Source organism: Chroicocephalus ridibundus, chromosome Z, assembly GCF_963924245.1.
Source record: "Chroicocephalus ridibundus chromosome Z, bChrRid1.1, whole genome shotgun sequence".
Classification (NCBI taxonomy): domain Eukaryota; kingdom Metazoa; phylum Chordata; class Aves; order Charadriiformes; family Laridae; genus Chroicocephalus; species Chroicocephalus ridibundus.
Window position 1 is genome coordinate 49802338 of NC_086316.1, and position 13557 is coordinate 49815894.

The window sequence follows — 13557 nt, forward strand, 5'->3', positions numbered from 1 at the left end:
TAGTCACTTCTAAGCAAGCACACTTTGACTCAGATAAGTATGGAATTCCAGCTTATGCAGTTCAGTTTGGCACACGTAGGACAGCAGAAATCAGACTTTGCGTATGCATCACGGATTATTTAAAATTACTACAGAATGGAACGTTATAAATGAGACTATTCAATAGTGTTAAATGAGTTCAGATGAACTAAGGAGTTTATGAAACGCTTAAGATATCATTAGCAACACATGGGAATTTACATGGACATGTCTATATATGAGTGCTATGAAGCAGATTTTACTATGTGTAAGAAAATGGCATGAGTATACATACACACACATATATATAACACCATAACAAAAGACAAGGTAAGGCAACGTTACCTCAAGCATACCATTAGCACTGAACAGGATTAAAACAGAAAAAAAAGAAAAAGAAAAAAAAAAAAAAGCAGTCCACAGATTATTAGCCACAGACAGTAACAAGAGAAAAAGAATTCCCAGTCATGCATTTAAACACTTACTTTTTTGGAATGCATATCACATTGTCATAAATTATGAAATAAAATAACAGTTACAGTCACTTGACTAAATCGCACAAGTATAAGAAAAAACTAGTGTTGCAAAAAAAACTTCACAGACATGCAATGCCCACCTTCTACCTGTCTTAACACAGCCAGCTGTGGAACAAGAATGGCTGGATGTCACCCACGACTGGGTCTGAACATGCGCATATGCAAATACAAGACCATTCCTTCATAGCAGTTTTCAAGTAAACATTTGAGAAGGTAATGGTTGCACAATTGAAATAGGTTACAAACTACAAGCTGATTATCTTATGGGGGTCTATAACATTGTGAAAAATGAACTGAAGAACAAGGGGGAAGATAAAAGACTTGCCAATTACATTTAATGAAGTATTCCTATAGCATGCCTTCTATCAATTCATTTCATTTCATCCAGAAAACAAGTTGTATCAAGGTCCTGTACTGCAAATAATCTAAACTGGCTTTTTGTGTCACATAGCTAAATTGCTATGTGCAATTTATGTGCTATGTGCACATATGTGAATATGTGCAATTTGCACATATTCAAAGACAAAATGTTGACTCTGTATGAGCTGGTTTTGTACCAGACTGTTTTCTGACAGCATCTGAACATAAAAATCTGGCATAAAAAAATGTAATCAGCTTCCTGTGAAGGTTTTCTAAAGCCTTACAAATAGATCAGGGCACTATAGTAGGAAAGGAGCAGAAATGCCACATCAGATCACCTCAGGTAAGAAATTCCTATGGAAGCAAAGGCACTAAGCCTAGAAACAGTTTGATGAAACAGTTGCCTTCCCCCCCTCCAGTTGTAGAAAAAAACAGTTCTCAGAGCATAAGAGTTCTGCATACTGTGAATGTTTGAGAACAAAATCGCTTTTGCTTTAAGCTCCTGAAACATCAAACACAGATGTATAGCTAGTGCTGAAAAACAGACTGTATTTTATAAATTGATTAAATGAAAAAAATCTTAACATCAAATTATCAGATATACCTAAAACCCAAAGACCAAAGGCTAAAATAAAACACCACAGGTGGGAAACGAAAAGATCTCTTTCAGGCTTCGAACTGTAACTTCTACGATGGCTAAAGACACCCATATTTCTTTAAAACTTGAGTAAGACAGATATTTGGTATCTCTCTGGGAATTTGTTACTGACGTTTTCACGAGAGCCACTAACAAATACACCATTCATATAATGCGAAACAGGTGTCTGTATTCTTCCAACGCAGTTTTCCTTTTCAATTGCAAACCGTGGGCTTTGAAATGATGCCATAGTGTGCTTCATATGAAGGAGTGGTGAGGAAATGAACTGACTTTTGCAAATCCAGTATTGTAATAAGTGACAATTACATAGCAATAATTCTCTAGTTTTGTAAGGTGTATACTATTTGCCACTTAAGCATCAATTCTGTTACTAAGGAGTCTTACGGCTTTTCCAACCTACCTATTTTAGAAACAATGAATAACATTTTAGAACAATTTTGTCCTTAAACAAAATACATTCCTGTTCTCCATTACCCTGAATTTTCTTTGCATTATCTATGTTTTCCTGTCCTGTATGTAATTCCTTGAACTGCTGGCGCAGAAATTATCAAAGGAAGGGAGGGAACTAGTAACAAATTTTTAACTTTATATTTAATAAATTTGAATTATTCAGAAAAGACATAAAAGCAAACTACAAACAGTTTAAAATTCTGTCTTAGGAAGCCAAACTGTTCTTTTAGTCTGATTTTTCAGATTGTAAGTAGAACCAGTTACTATTGCTACAAACAGTGGAGCAATAATGTCATGATATAAATGCTGGTAGCAAACATAACAAAGCTTTCAGAAGCAAAGTTTTCTGATAGCAATTTGAACAGCTACTTATGAATTACAAATGACTGAAAATATCACTTGTTTAACGGACTTTGTGATCCAGGATGCTCAGGAGTATGAAAATGCCCCTCAGGAAAAAGTGCAGAAAAAAAGAAAAAGGGGGTGGGGGGGGAGAGGAAGGAAGAAAACAAAAATAAAAACCTGACTCCATACTATCTCTATCACACTCAACGGTTCAAGTTTTCCTATTGTACAGTAATTTAATGTTGTCCAATGGTATAAAAATTGGAGCAGTTACAGACATTTGAAGCCAAAAACCAAATTCTGAAATGACCTACAGAGTCTAGAGGAGAAGCAGCTGGAATCAATGAAGGCAAGTTTGGTACCAATAAATTAAGTTCTATTGCCAAGGACAGAAAAGAGAAATGGAAAAGATGTGAGAAGGGAAGAACGATAATCAGCAAGCAGTCCAGCCACACTCATTAAATAAACCAGTTCAATCTTGCTTCACCAGTGTTGTACCCAAAGTGTTCCTTCACGTAACAGAAGATGGCAACTACCCCAGAGGCTGCAAAGAAAGTAGTCCAAGAGGGAAAATTTAATAATAATAATAACAGTTCTTAAAGCAAAGGAAGTACTTTATAAAATGCACTTACTGCCCCAGTTGCAAGCTTTAAAGGTTAGCCATGCTCAGTATTATGTAATGAGTGAAACATCTGCAGCCCTGGAAACATTCTTTGTTAGAGAACTCTTTCTGTAATTGGAAACTCCATTGGAACAAAGCCAAATATAGTAGCCTGAGACAAAAATAAGAAAGTGAAGAAAAAGTCAAGAGACAATAGTCCAATGGTTAACTGCCTTCTGGGACCCAAATCTCCTAGATTGCTCTTCACAGGTTTTCTTGGTGTCCTTTTTTCACTGGGGTGAGGACAGACTACATTTTAGTCTAGAGAGGTCAAAGTAGAGAAGAAAAGATGTTCTGTTTCAAATCCACCTGAGGTGTTACTTGAAGTATGAGTTTGATATACTCTCTTTCTTGTTGCTCTCTCTACTGGCATTCAAATAGTGAAGTACTAGCACTGAAATTGTTTTGCCAGACTCTCCAGTGGCAGAGATTTGCCAGATCACAGAATCATGCTTTGATTTCATTTTTGTTAGCTGCCTACAATACAATCAGCCATACGCTGCTTGAAATCATCTCCTAAGGGCTCCACAAATCCGGAGTGGAAAACCCATTGACTGATTTTGAGGAACGCGATTTTCCTCATTTTTATCTTTTTTTGGGAAAAAAAAAAAAAACACTGCAGAAAGAAGTAATTTTTCTCTGTAGGTCTCTCCATTAACAGCTTTATCACATCAAACACAGGCTGCTACATTCACACTTTCGGAGTCTCACAGCCTATCCCCACCTCATGGAAAACCTTTCCTGGCTATCAAGAGGACGACTCCCATTTCTGGTTGGCCTATGACACCAGCCTCAAATCACTCGGTTTCATGTCAGCATTTTCATTCTTTCTCAGCTGCTTTTCAAGCTTGGCAGGAGCTTATTAACACTTCAGAAGTCTGTCTTTTAATCTTCTTGCCAACTCCTCATTAAGAAACTCTCTTTTGCCAAGATTGCTTAAAAAAGTCCAAACCACACGCCTGACAGCAGTTAGAATATTCATGCTTTTTGTCTTAACGCTGCAGCAGTGAGAATCTTACAGGAGGAACTGTCTTTTTGCTGTTTATGCTGCACCAGGCATACCACAATCTTGATCTGCAGCACATATTTGCAGTGAGGATTTGTATTACCACATCTGCAGCAAACACGGAAAGAGCGTAGGCTGGGCTTCTGAGTAACCCTTCTGCACCACTCACTTCACAGGTCACCTTGCAATAAAGTTACTACAAACGCTAAATCACGCGCAAAAAGCTTGGGCAGGAGTATGGTTCCTGAAAACTTCTGCCCTCAACTTTCGTAAGGGTGTTCTGTATTGTCAAATATTTTAGCAAAACTTTCTAAAGACAAGCTCTTTGCTTAGTACCTAGACTACTCTTCCCATTCCTAGATAAAGGCTAATAGAGAAATGGATCACAGCATTCTAAGGAAGTGCAGTAACTGCATGATTGCCTTCGATGTCTCTTCTAATTTATTAGAATTATTAAAGAATCGTCACAAGAGGACCCATGCAATCACACTCCAGTCCATTCACAACTCCAAAAGCCAGACCAAAGCTGATAAAAGCCACCTAAAGGATAGAAAAGCTATTGTAATACTGAAAGTATGAAAATGGAAAAGCATTCACAAATAGAAGTCATCAAGTGGGCTGTGTATCTGTGAAATCACAGATGTAAAGTGATTCAAACTCTTCATTATGACTACAACTCTTGCTCCAGAATAAACATAAAAATATTGCTTAAGTCTGTACGGACAAAGTTAATTTTTATGCACAGACAAGAAATTTTTGTCATTATGTGGAAAACCTGACTTGTGTTTTTCCTGTTTCTTTTCCATTAAAATTTTCAGTCACTTCTGAAACAATCAGAACATCTGATTTTTACACAGCTCATCACAAAACCAAGAAATCTTTTTTCCCTCTGTATTCTGCAGTACGTGTAAAGAAACTTAACTTTCGACCCCTTAAAAGCCCTTGGTTATCAATCCTTGCTTCTTGCTGTGCTCACTTATATTCCTGAAAATATATATATATATACACACATATATTCAGGAGAACTGAGTATCTGAACCCATTAAAGCTCATTATTTCAGTCTTCTGAATGTATATCAAATGCGAGATCACTAGAATATTAAAATGATGTTGTGTATTACATGAACTTCTGAAGAAAATAATCACAAAAGACAGCATATTAGAAAGGTACTACTTACCACAGACAAAAGTATCAATAAATATTTTCCTCAAACACTAAAAAAATGCTGTCAAAGGATAGCAAGCCTGACATTCTCTGTCATGAAGCCTTATCACTCAGCAGATGGCAAGTAAATGTGAAGTTTGACATTGCACATAATTTCATCTTTCTCATAATACTATCATCTAACACTCAAAATATCTGTATCGTATTACTCAACACACTGGTGGAGTTCTCAGACTAAACACTTACCTAAAACGTACCTATGGCAGAATTCTGAAACCAAGTTTAAGAATTAAGTCATACTCTCTCTTGTGCAAAGAGAAACCAATGCAAAAACCAATGTCAGCTTACTGTTTTATATTGTTGTGCCCTTCATGTTACTGTTGTTATGCTTTATTATTTGCAACATCCATTTCTGTCATAATTTAATATATGCACTTGCCTTCCCATTTACAATACTCTTCACACACGTTTTTATGTGTATTTTGATACGTAATGTTTTAATTGATGTAGTGATATATTAGAACTGAAAAATCTGGTTTCCTAAAGCAGGCTATGACTATTGTGGACATAATTCACAACACTTAGCATTCCTATTTCCAATTTAACCGTCTAGGAATAGATTTATTCAATTTACTTGGAAGACTGATCTCAGCTTTTTCCAAATTGTTTGGAAATTCAAGCAGATATCCTTTCCCAAGATTTCTTCATTTTCCTCCCACATGACTTACATAACAGCACAGCCTTGTCCCTCTACCCAATGTTCAGCTGCTGTGGCATGCACAAAACGTTTGAAACCCCTACGTTCCATTTCTCTGCTCAGGGTAGAGTGGAATTCACCATTCCTCCCTTTGCAAACAAAAACCAACCAAACAAAAAACAAAACAAAAAAAACCCAAACAAACAAACACCAAAAACAACAACAGCAAAAAAAAAGTACGGCAGTCATCACAATCCGCTCCCAAGTATACAGTAGTGGAATATCTTTATTCTCCTCCACTGATACTGCTCCACTGTACCCTTTAATGTATTACTGGCTCTGCGAAGAAGCAGGTGGGACAATATTTACGTAGTCAGAGGATTTACCCAAGAGGTGGGCTACCAGCATTTCTGTCCCTGTTCAAACCAAAGGGCATCATACATTCCTTTATAAGACAGTTTTAATGCTTTACACTCTCTTTTTTTTCCTTCTTCTTACTCTGTCATTTTTTAACAGGTCTAGGGCAGCTTAAATACTCCATACAGACAAAAAGAATAGGGATACAAATGGAGTGATATAAGAGAATTTTGCACTTACCAACCTGAACGTCTCAAACGTAAAGTATTTCAACTCAGACGTTCAATCCAGCAAGCATACCAGTTAAGGATGAGATTTTTAAAAATGTACGAGACAATTAGGCACTTGAAGCTCAAGGCAGCTTCCCTTCTCAGATTTGTTTACCATCAGTCTATTAATACAGCTAGGAAAACAGTTTAAAATTAGAGGAGTGACTTATTTAGTAAGATTTTTTTCCCCTAGCAGAATCAGTTAGATCGAAGAGACTAAGAAGGAGAGGTTTTGAGATTAACAGTGTGTGTACACTGTACATCTGAATCTAACAGAAGAAAGAAGAAAAGCTATAAATGTCTTTGTGCAGGATTTGTTCTGTTTTCTTTAAAATAAACTGAAATGTCACATTAGTCACTACATTCATGGTGAATGAGTCATCATAACCCAAAGGAGCTTAACGCTTTCACATATAATTACCCTACAAGAAGATGCCTACAAAAAAAAGTTCAAAGCAGAAAAGCCACAAAGTATATACCTCAGAGTCTGAAATGCCACTGCCTTTTTAAGAAAGCATGGGTGACATACTATGCCTTTTTTCAAAGGTAAACTTTCTAGTTGATCTACCCAGTCCTGAACAACATACTCCTTCTTTTATTACGCATAATGTAGATTTGGTTGATTCCTAGAAGAACTGTATCACCATAGCCAGGAGTGCATAAAAGAATTCTGCTCTTCAGAGACATAGAGGTATTCTGGTATAAGTCCCTGTGTTAAGCAGACCACCAGCAGCAAAAACAATTTTTCATTTGCAAAGTCTGTTCTGTTAATGACTTATGATTTTCTTATACCAGTGCAACTTCAAGTTTGTCTACATAGTTTATTAGTATTGGAAAACTTTGTGGTGATATGCTTATACTTTATCCACATAACAAAACACAAACAGTCCTATACAGGGAGAATTACTATACAAAGCCTAAGGCATAACTAAAAGGAAAAAAAAAAAAAGAAGAAGAAGAAAAAAAGATAAGGATGCATCCCCAAGGTTATGCAAGAATTTAAGGTCAGAAGAAATCCAGGTCTTTCAGTGATGATTCTAACTGCAAGAATTCACTTCGAGTCAAGTAAACATTGTACAGGAGTCATGTAGACTTGCTTTTTCTGATTTCATCACAACTTTGAGAAAACAGTAATGTGTTTATGCACTTAGGAAGTTTCCTCTTTTATGTCCTGCTTATTCTTTAATATTCAGAACTGAAAACAACCTGGATGTGACCACTAAGAGGCATACTGTTCCCATTCATTAATTAACCACACCTATACATCACAGTGGTTCATGACTTATAAAGCTTACAGGAAAATGACTTGTACTCTTCTTACTCCTGACAAATCCAAATTTTGTTTGTACATGTTTGTGGGACCTATGCAGAAAACTAAACTTAACTTCACATGGTTATCTTTCCTAGGTTTCTTCTACAGCAAGTGGAAGCGGAGCTTCAAATTATAATTGAGGGCACTTAAAGTCATGCTTACATTGAGAATTACCCCCTAAAAAGTTAAGTGGTGGATAACAGGCGAAGAAGGGAGCCAAGAAACATGGGTCTCCCTAGACTAACTTATGTCAATATCCCTCTTCAGTCACATCTTTGGTGGTTTCAGAAGCTTAACAGGTACAAGACACATATGTTTAACATAAATTACACATTTCTCAAGCTATCCCCATCCTTGAAAGTATTTCCTCTGGCAAACACATTGCTTATTTTTTATGATTCGTTTTAAGGAAACCTGCAAAAGATACTATCTATGCTTCAAAAAAACTAAACCTCAGTGTACTTAAATTCGTATTACTTTCAAACACAACAATTTTCTGCCATTTACACCTACATATCCAGCAGTTTATATTCCCGTTAAGGTTATTCATGACGTAAAATGTTATTGGGAGAACTCAAGCATCAAGAAAACAATGAAGGTATAGGTACAAATGACTCCCTAGTCTAGGCAAGCTACTGCTGTTACTTCCAAGGACAGCTGGCTGATCTACTGTTAAGAACTAGCCACACCGGTTTTTACATTTTGCAATAGTCCCATGCAACGACTGGAGTAACCGACTGAATAACCTGTTGCTGTGACTCAGCAGTTTTTCCTTTCTATAACTTTCTCTGAGACCAAGATGGATATGCTGTGGAAGTTTCAGGGCTTAATTATATAGCTGTACATGCCTTGATTTCTTGCTTTCCCTGAAACATTAGGTGCTTGAACTTCTTTTTCTGCGTCTGCTGCTGCGAGGCAGCTGCTCTCTAGTTGTGCTTCTCTTTTTCCCAACTTTAACCACAGTTTCATTCCTTCTTAAAGCAGAAAGATATAGTTTACCCATTATATAGACACGGCTGGAGGATATCTTACTTGCAAAACTTCTACCTATGTCAGGTTTCTTATCTGGGTGAGAGTATAGTTTCTTCCCCAGGGAATAATGAAGAAGGCTGGAGCCTTGTTATGTGACACCAGGAATAGCAGCACTGGGTTGCCCAACAGGGGAAGAAAATAAAAAAAAGTGAGAAAAAAAAAAAAAAATTTCTTGCTTTCACCAGTCACACAATGCCTCAACATGAAAGACTTGCAAAGGGGAACCGGAGCACTGAAGAATGCGTCAGTGGCCAGACTTCAGTTTAAGCATTACTGATCAAAGTCCGTAATTAATTATGAAGGCAAAAGCTATCACTGAAATGCATAGGTTCAGAGAGAAAGCAAAAAAGTGGGATTCTTAGGCTCTCTGGTGAAAAATGGCTACGTTTTGCAGTAGAGCTGCAATTTGTTCACAACTGGAGAACACTTCCAATTCAAGAGGAAGAAAGCTTCTACTACTTTGGAGAGTTGTAATTGTAAACTCAGCTTTTGCTGCCAGAACTGAACAACTTAATTTGCAAGTCAATCCCTGATTTACACTATTTTTAACATCTTTTAGACAGAAAAGCACAGGCTCTTGCTTGACGCTTGAAAGGCATCAAGTCTCTTTAGAGAAGTTTTTGATAGTAAAGGAAAGGAACTGAAGTGTCCCAAAATGTGAAGATGAAAGCAGAATAAGGCAAACCGGCTCACTGCATTTAACTGAAACAAAATGGAAGGAATGTTTAATGACATGCAAGCCAACCTTTAGGCAAGAAATCCGGGGCACGTTTTTATGGTTATCTGTACCGACAATCTTGAGTTTGTTTTTACTTTTTTTTTTTTTAAAGCAAAGAGTCACATGCATAAACAGAGAACATCATTATAATTTTTGCTATTCTGAAAACTGTTTTCAAGTTTCCTGTCTGCCAAAGCAAACATTGAAGATCAGGACCACATTTATAACCTTGAAGATCCTGCAAGCAGAAACAAAGGACTAGAGTGAGATATCAACCAAGACAAAACTTTCTGCTCTATTCCAGCTTGGAACATGTAGCACAGTGTAACTGCATTCCTGAAACTTTAGAATAAATAAGTATGTATGCGCACATTTTGTGACAGATGCAGTCACCAGAATAACTGAACGTGAAACAGTCACGCTCCACCAGAACCTATGCTGTAGTCCAGAAACAGCCTTGAACTAAGTCACTTCACTTCTAACCACCATTTGCACAGAGGTCAGGGTTGTGAGCCTTTAGGCATGCTGAAGGTGGGTAATCCATGCCTTGGGATGACTAGCAAGCACAGAAAAAAAAAGTTCTATCAGATAGATTTCTACACTGCAAGCTACCCTTAAACAAAAAGATGCCAGGTTTAGAGGTTACAGGTAATTTCTGTTGCTATTTGAGTCAGAAGGCTAAGTCAGTCACAGAAGGAGACGCTACATGAAACCAGTAAGACCACGAAACATGCTAGTCTAAGTGTACTGCTCTATGCCTATGGTTGCCATTGAAATTTATCTGAAAGCTTAACAAATAAGACATCTGATCTTACATAACACTCAAAAGACTACCTTACCTTCCTCTTACAACTTTGGCAATACACCTTTCCTACCTCATTATACTGAGACTTTTTTCCTATTGTATTTTTAAGCAAACCCAGACATGTGCATCAAGGCTAACACCGGAACTTATCTGTCCTTAAAGCATACTGAGATGTCATTCCAGATTCAATTCTCCACTGGCCAAAGGCAGATCTAAGAAAGAACGAAACATAAAAAGATACCACTTCAAGCACTGTACTTCAATAATATGTAGCACTGCTACTCCACATAAGAATTCATACATGTTGAGTCAGAAGGATGTTACTCATACTACCGTTTGGATATCCCAGTTTTGCTTGAGTTAGACAGTTTTCATTCAGATAAATACAAAAGTTGATCGGAAAGAAATCACACACAAAATCTTCAAACAAGAAAACAAACACGTAAGACATGGTCCAAGAAGATGTCATGACATTTACTTTGGGCTATAGAGAGCCCAACCTTAACCTAAGAAGGCACAGCCAAATGTAACATACCTATCTGTATTCAAGAAAAGGCACATCTTGATTTATAAGATTATTTTTAAAAAATAAATCCAATATTTGAGATTTTAGCAGTAGTAAGTGTCTATGTGTGGTTGTAACCATTTTAACATAGAAGTCAGAAGTCATGTAGGCAAGCCAGTATTTACGTTGCTGGTTTCTACTGAACTCTTTCATTGCACCACTCAAGACAGAATGCATTATTAGCATCTCATATCCACTGGAACGGTAAAAAGCAACCTGTCAGCCAATTATTAAAAAAAAAGTCTTAAAAAAACCCCTTACAGTCACATTTATAGTAGAAGCATTCTCAACCTATGTAACACTTTGGATTTTTTTTAGTTTGTGTCCTTTGTGACAAGCATTTGAAATATATATGGTATTCTGGTTAGCAGTCTGGCTAGTCAGTTAAGTTTGGTCATGACTGCTTCTCACAAAAAAAAAAAAAAAAACCACAAAAAAACCCCCACCAATCCTTTCATTTTCCAAACGGTATGATGCAATTTGCATTCCATCATTATTTTTGCCCCAAGAACACAGAGAACATTTACCACCTTAGTTCCTAACATGCTACCTTAAAAGAGTGATGCAGAAACTTTTACTAACTTTGTGTTTAGTCTACACAAGACAATAGCCAACAAAAGTAACTAAAAGCAAATAATTTTCTTTTCACTAACGTGTCCATACGCAGGCTCAGATTTAGCTTGGTTAAAAACACCACAATAAGCCAAGAAAATACTACAGAAGTCACCAGAAGATACACTAACACAGCTTACAGAAAAAAAGAAAGAGGATCAAACGTCCTGTTTGTTTACAAGCTAAGCCCTCACGCAGATTTAAAAGTTTAGCCACGGGCATTAAGTTTGAAATCAGCACAACAGTCCATGTTTGCAACATGCTTGATCTTAACAGCAAGAGAAAAGCGCATTAAAAAGAGTAGTTTAGAACAGGCACCTAATTTAGAGTTAATGTAACTTTGTTCAGTTTTTGCATCCTTCCTGAGCATGCCGCATCAACAATATGTGAAGTTGTGCTCGAACACTTCGGAAGATCATGTGTGGCATTAAGAGCAGAGTTAATCAGCATGTAAACCTTCTGACAGCTTCTGTAAATATTTTTCCCCGATTTGACATAGGAAGGCCCTAGCCTATCACCAGATCCTGTTGCTACACAGATTATCTGGTCACGCAGCAAAGACGCATCAGATATCCCCAGCTGATAGTAAAGGCTGATTAAAAGTTACGGCTCTAGCTTTGTCCTTTTATCTGCAGGACCAAACCGTAAGTTTTACAATGTCTTGCTGATTCAATCGGCTTCCAAAACACAGCGTGACTATTACCAATGGTGCCTCTCTCACTGGGTGGCGGGGTGGGGAGGAGACCGACCCCCGCTATTCAGACATCCCTCCAACAGCCCGGACACGGCCTTTCGCCACCTCCATTTTGCCACCGAGAAGAGCGTGGGCCCCGCCGGCCCCGATGACGCCTCGCCTCCGTTCCACTCCCCCCGCAAGGGTTAAATGGGCTGACGCCGGAGCCCAGGGGAGGGGCCGGAGCGTGGAAAGGGAGAGGGCTAAAAAAAAAAAAAAAAAAAAAAAATATGGAGAAATAAAGGAGGGAGCTGCCCGGGAGACTCACCTGCAGCGCCGGCCACCTGCGCCGCCCCCCGCCGCGGCGGGCCCAGCGCTGCCCGGAGGGCCCAGCGCTCCGCGAGGAGCGGCGGCCCGCAGCAGGGAATTGAACAAAACCCATGCTAATAATTAAAATTTAACAAAAAAAAAAAAGCGCCCAGAAAGCGCCTCCGCCCTCCCGGCCCGGCGCGGCGCAGGGCAAGGGCGATCCCCAGCGCGGAAGCTCCGCCGGGGCAGGCAGGGAAAGAGGAGAAGCAGGCGCCCTTCCCAGCGACGGACTAGGCGCCGCGAGGGACACCCCGAACCTCCTGCCCTCTCCGGCGAGGAGGGAAGTTTCCTCCGAAGGTGGAAGAGGAGCGGGAAGGGGCCCGGGGCGGGGAGGAGAGGGGTCCCCCCCGCCGCTCCCCGCCTTCCTGCCGCGCCCGGAGAAGAGGGCGGTGGAAGGCGGACGAAGCGCCGGGTCCGGCGCCCGCTCCCCGCCTGTCAGGCCCCCTCCCTGATTCCCTCCCTCCCTGCCTGCCTGCCTCCTACGGCCGCTCACCTGCCGCCCGCAGACAGCCGCCACCGGGCGCCCCTCGTCCGCCCCAGCTGTCGCGGCGCTGCCGGCCCAGAGCTTCTCCCTGCGCCCACCGCCTCCTCAGGAACCGCCGGACCCGCCGCCGCTCCCGTTTGGGGAAGAAGCGGCCACCATGTTACTTTCTCCCCCGCAAACGCCTACAGGCGGGTCCAGGACCCGCCCCGAAAGGAGGCGGCGGCCCGGGTAGGGGAGCAGCGGCCGCCGCTGCCGCCAGGGGGGGCCGGCGGGAGGCGGGACCCGCCGGGCTGCCTGAGGGGGATCCCGGCGCTCGGAGGCCTGCCCCGTGTCGGGCCCCGACGCCTCGGCCCCCGGCCCGGGCAGCAGCGAGCCGTCTCGGGCCCCGCGGCGGGGAGGCGGAGGGTGTCCGTGAGAGGGACGCATCCTGACAATAAGATCACATGCTGTGTGAAGAGAAGGCGG

General features: G+C 40.3%; 1 protein-coding gene across 4 annotated transcripts in view; it reads right to left on the minus strand.

Moving 5' to 3' along the window:
• The window catches only part of DENND4C (DENN domain containing 4C), a 75403-nt gene extending 62141 nt beyond the window's left edge, over positions 1-13262 (minus strand). For 3 of the 4 annotated variants that reach the window (XM_063320315.1, XM_063320314.1, XM_063320312.1), the window contains exon 1: positions 13102-13262. The gene's annotated coding sequence lies outside the window, so the exon portion shown is untranslated. Of the gene's footprint in view, positions 1-12269; positions 12503-13101 lie in introns of all 4 variants that reach the window. The other variant, XM_063320313.1, reaches the window with a different exon arrangement.
• Between the last annotated feature and the right edge of the window lie 295 nt (positions 13263-13557).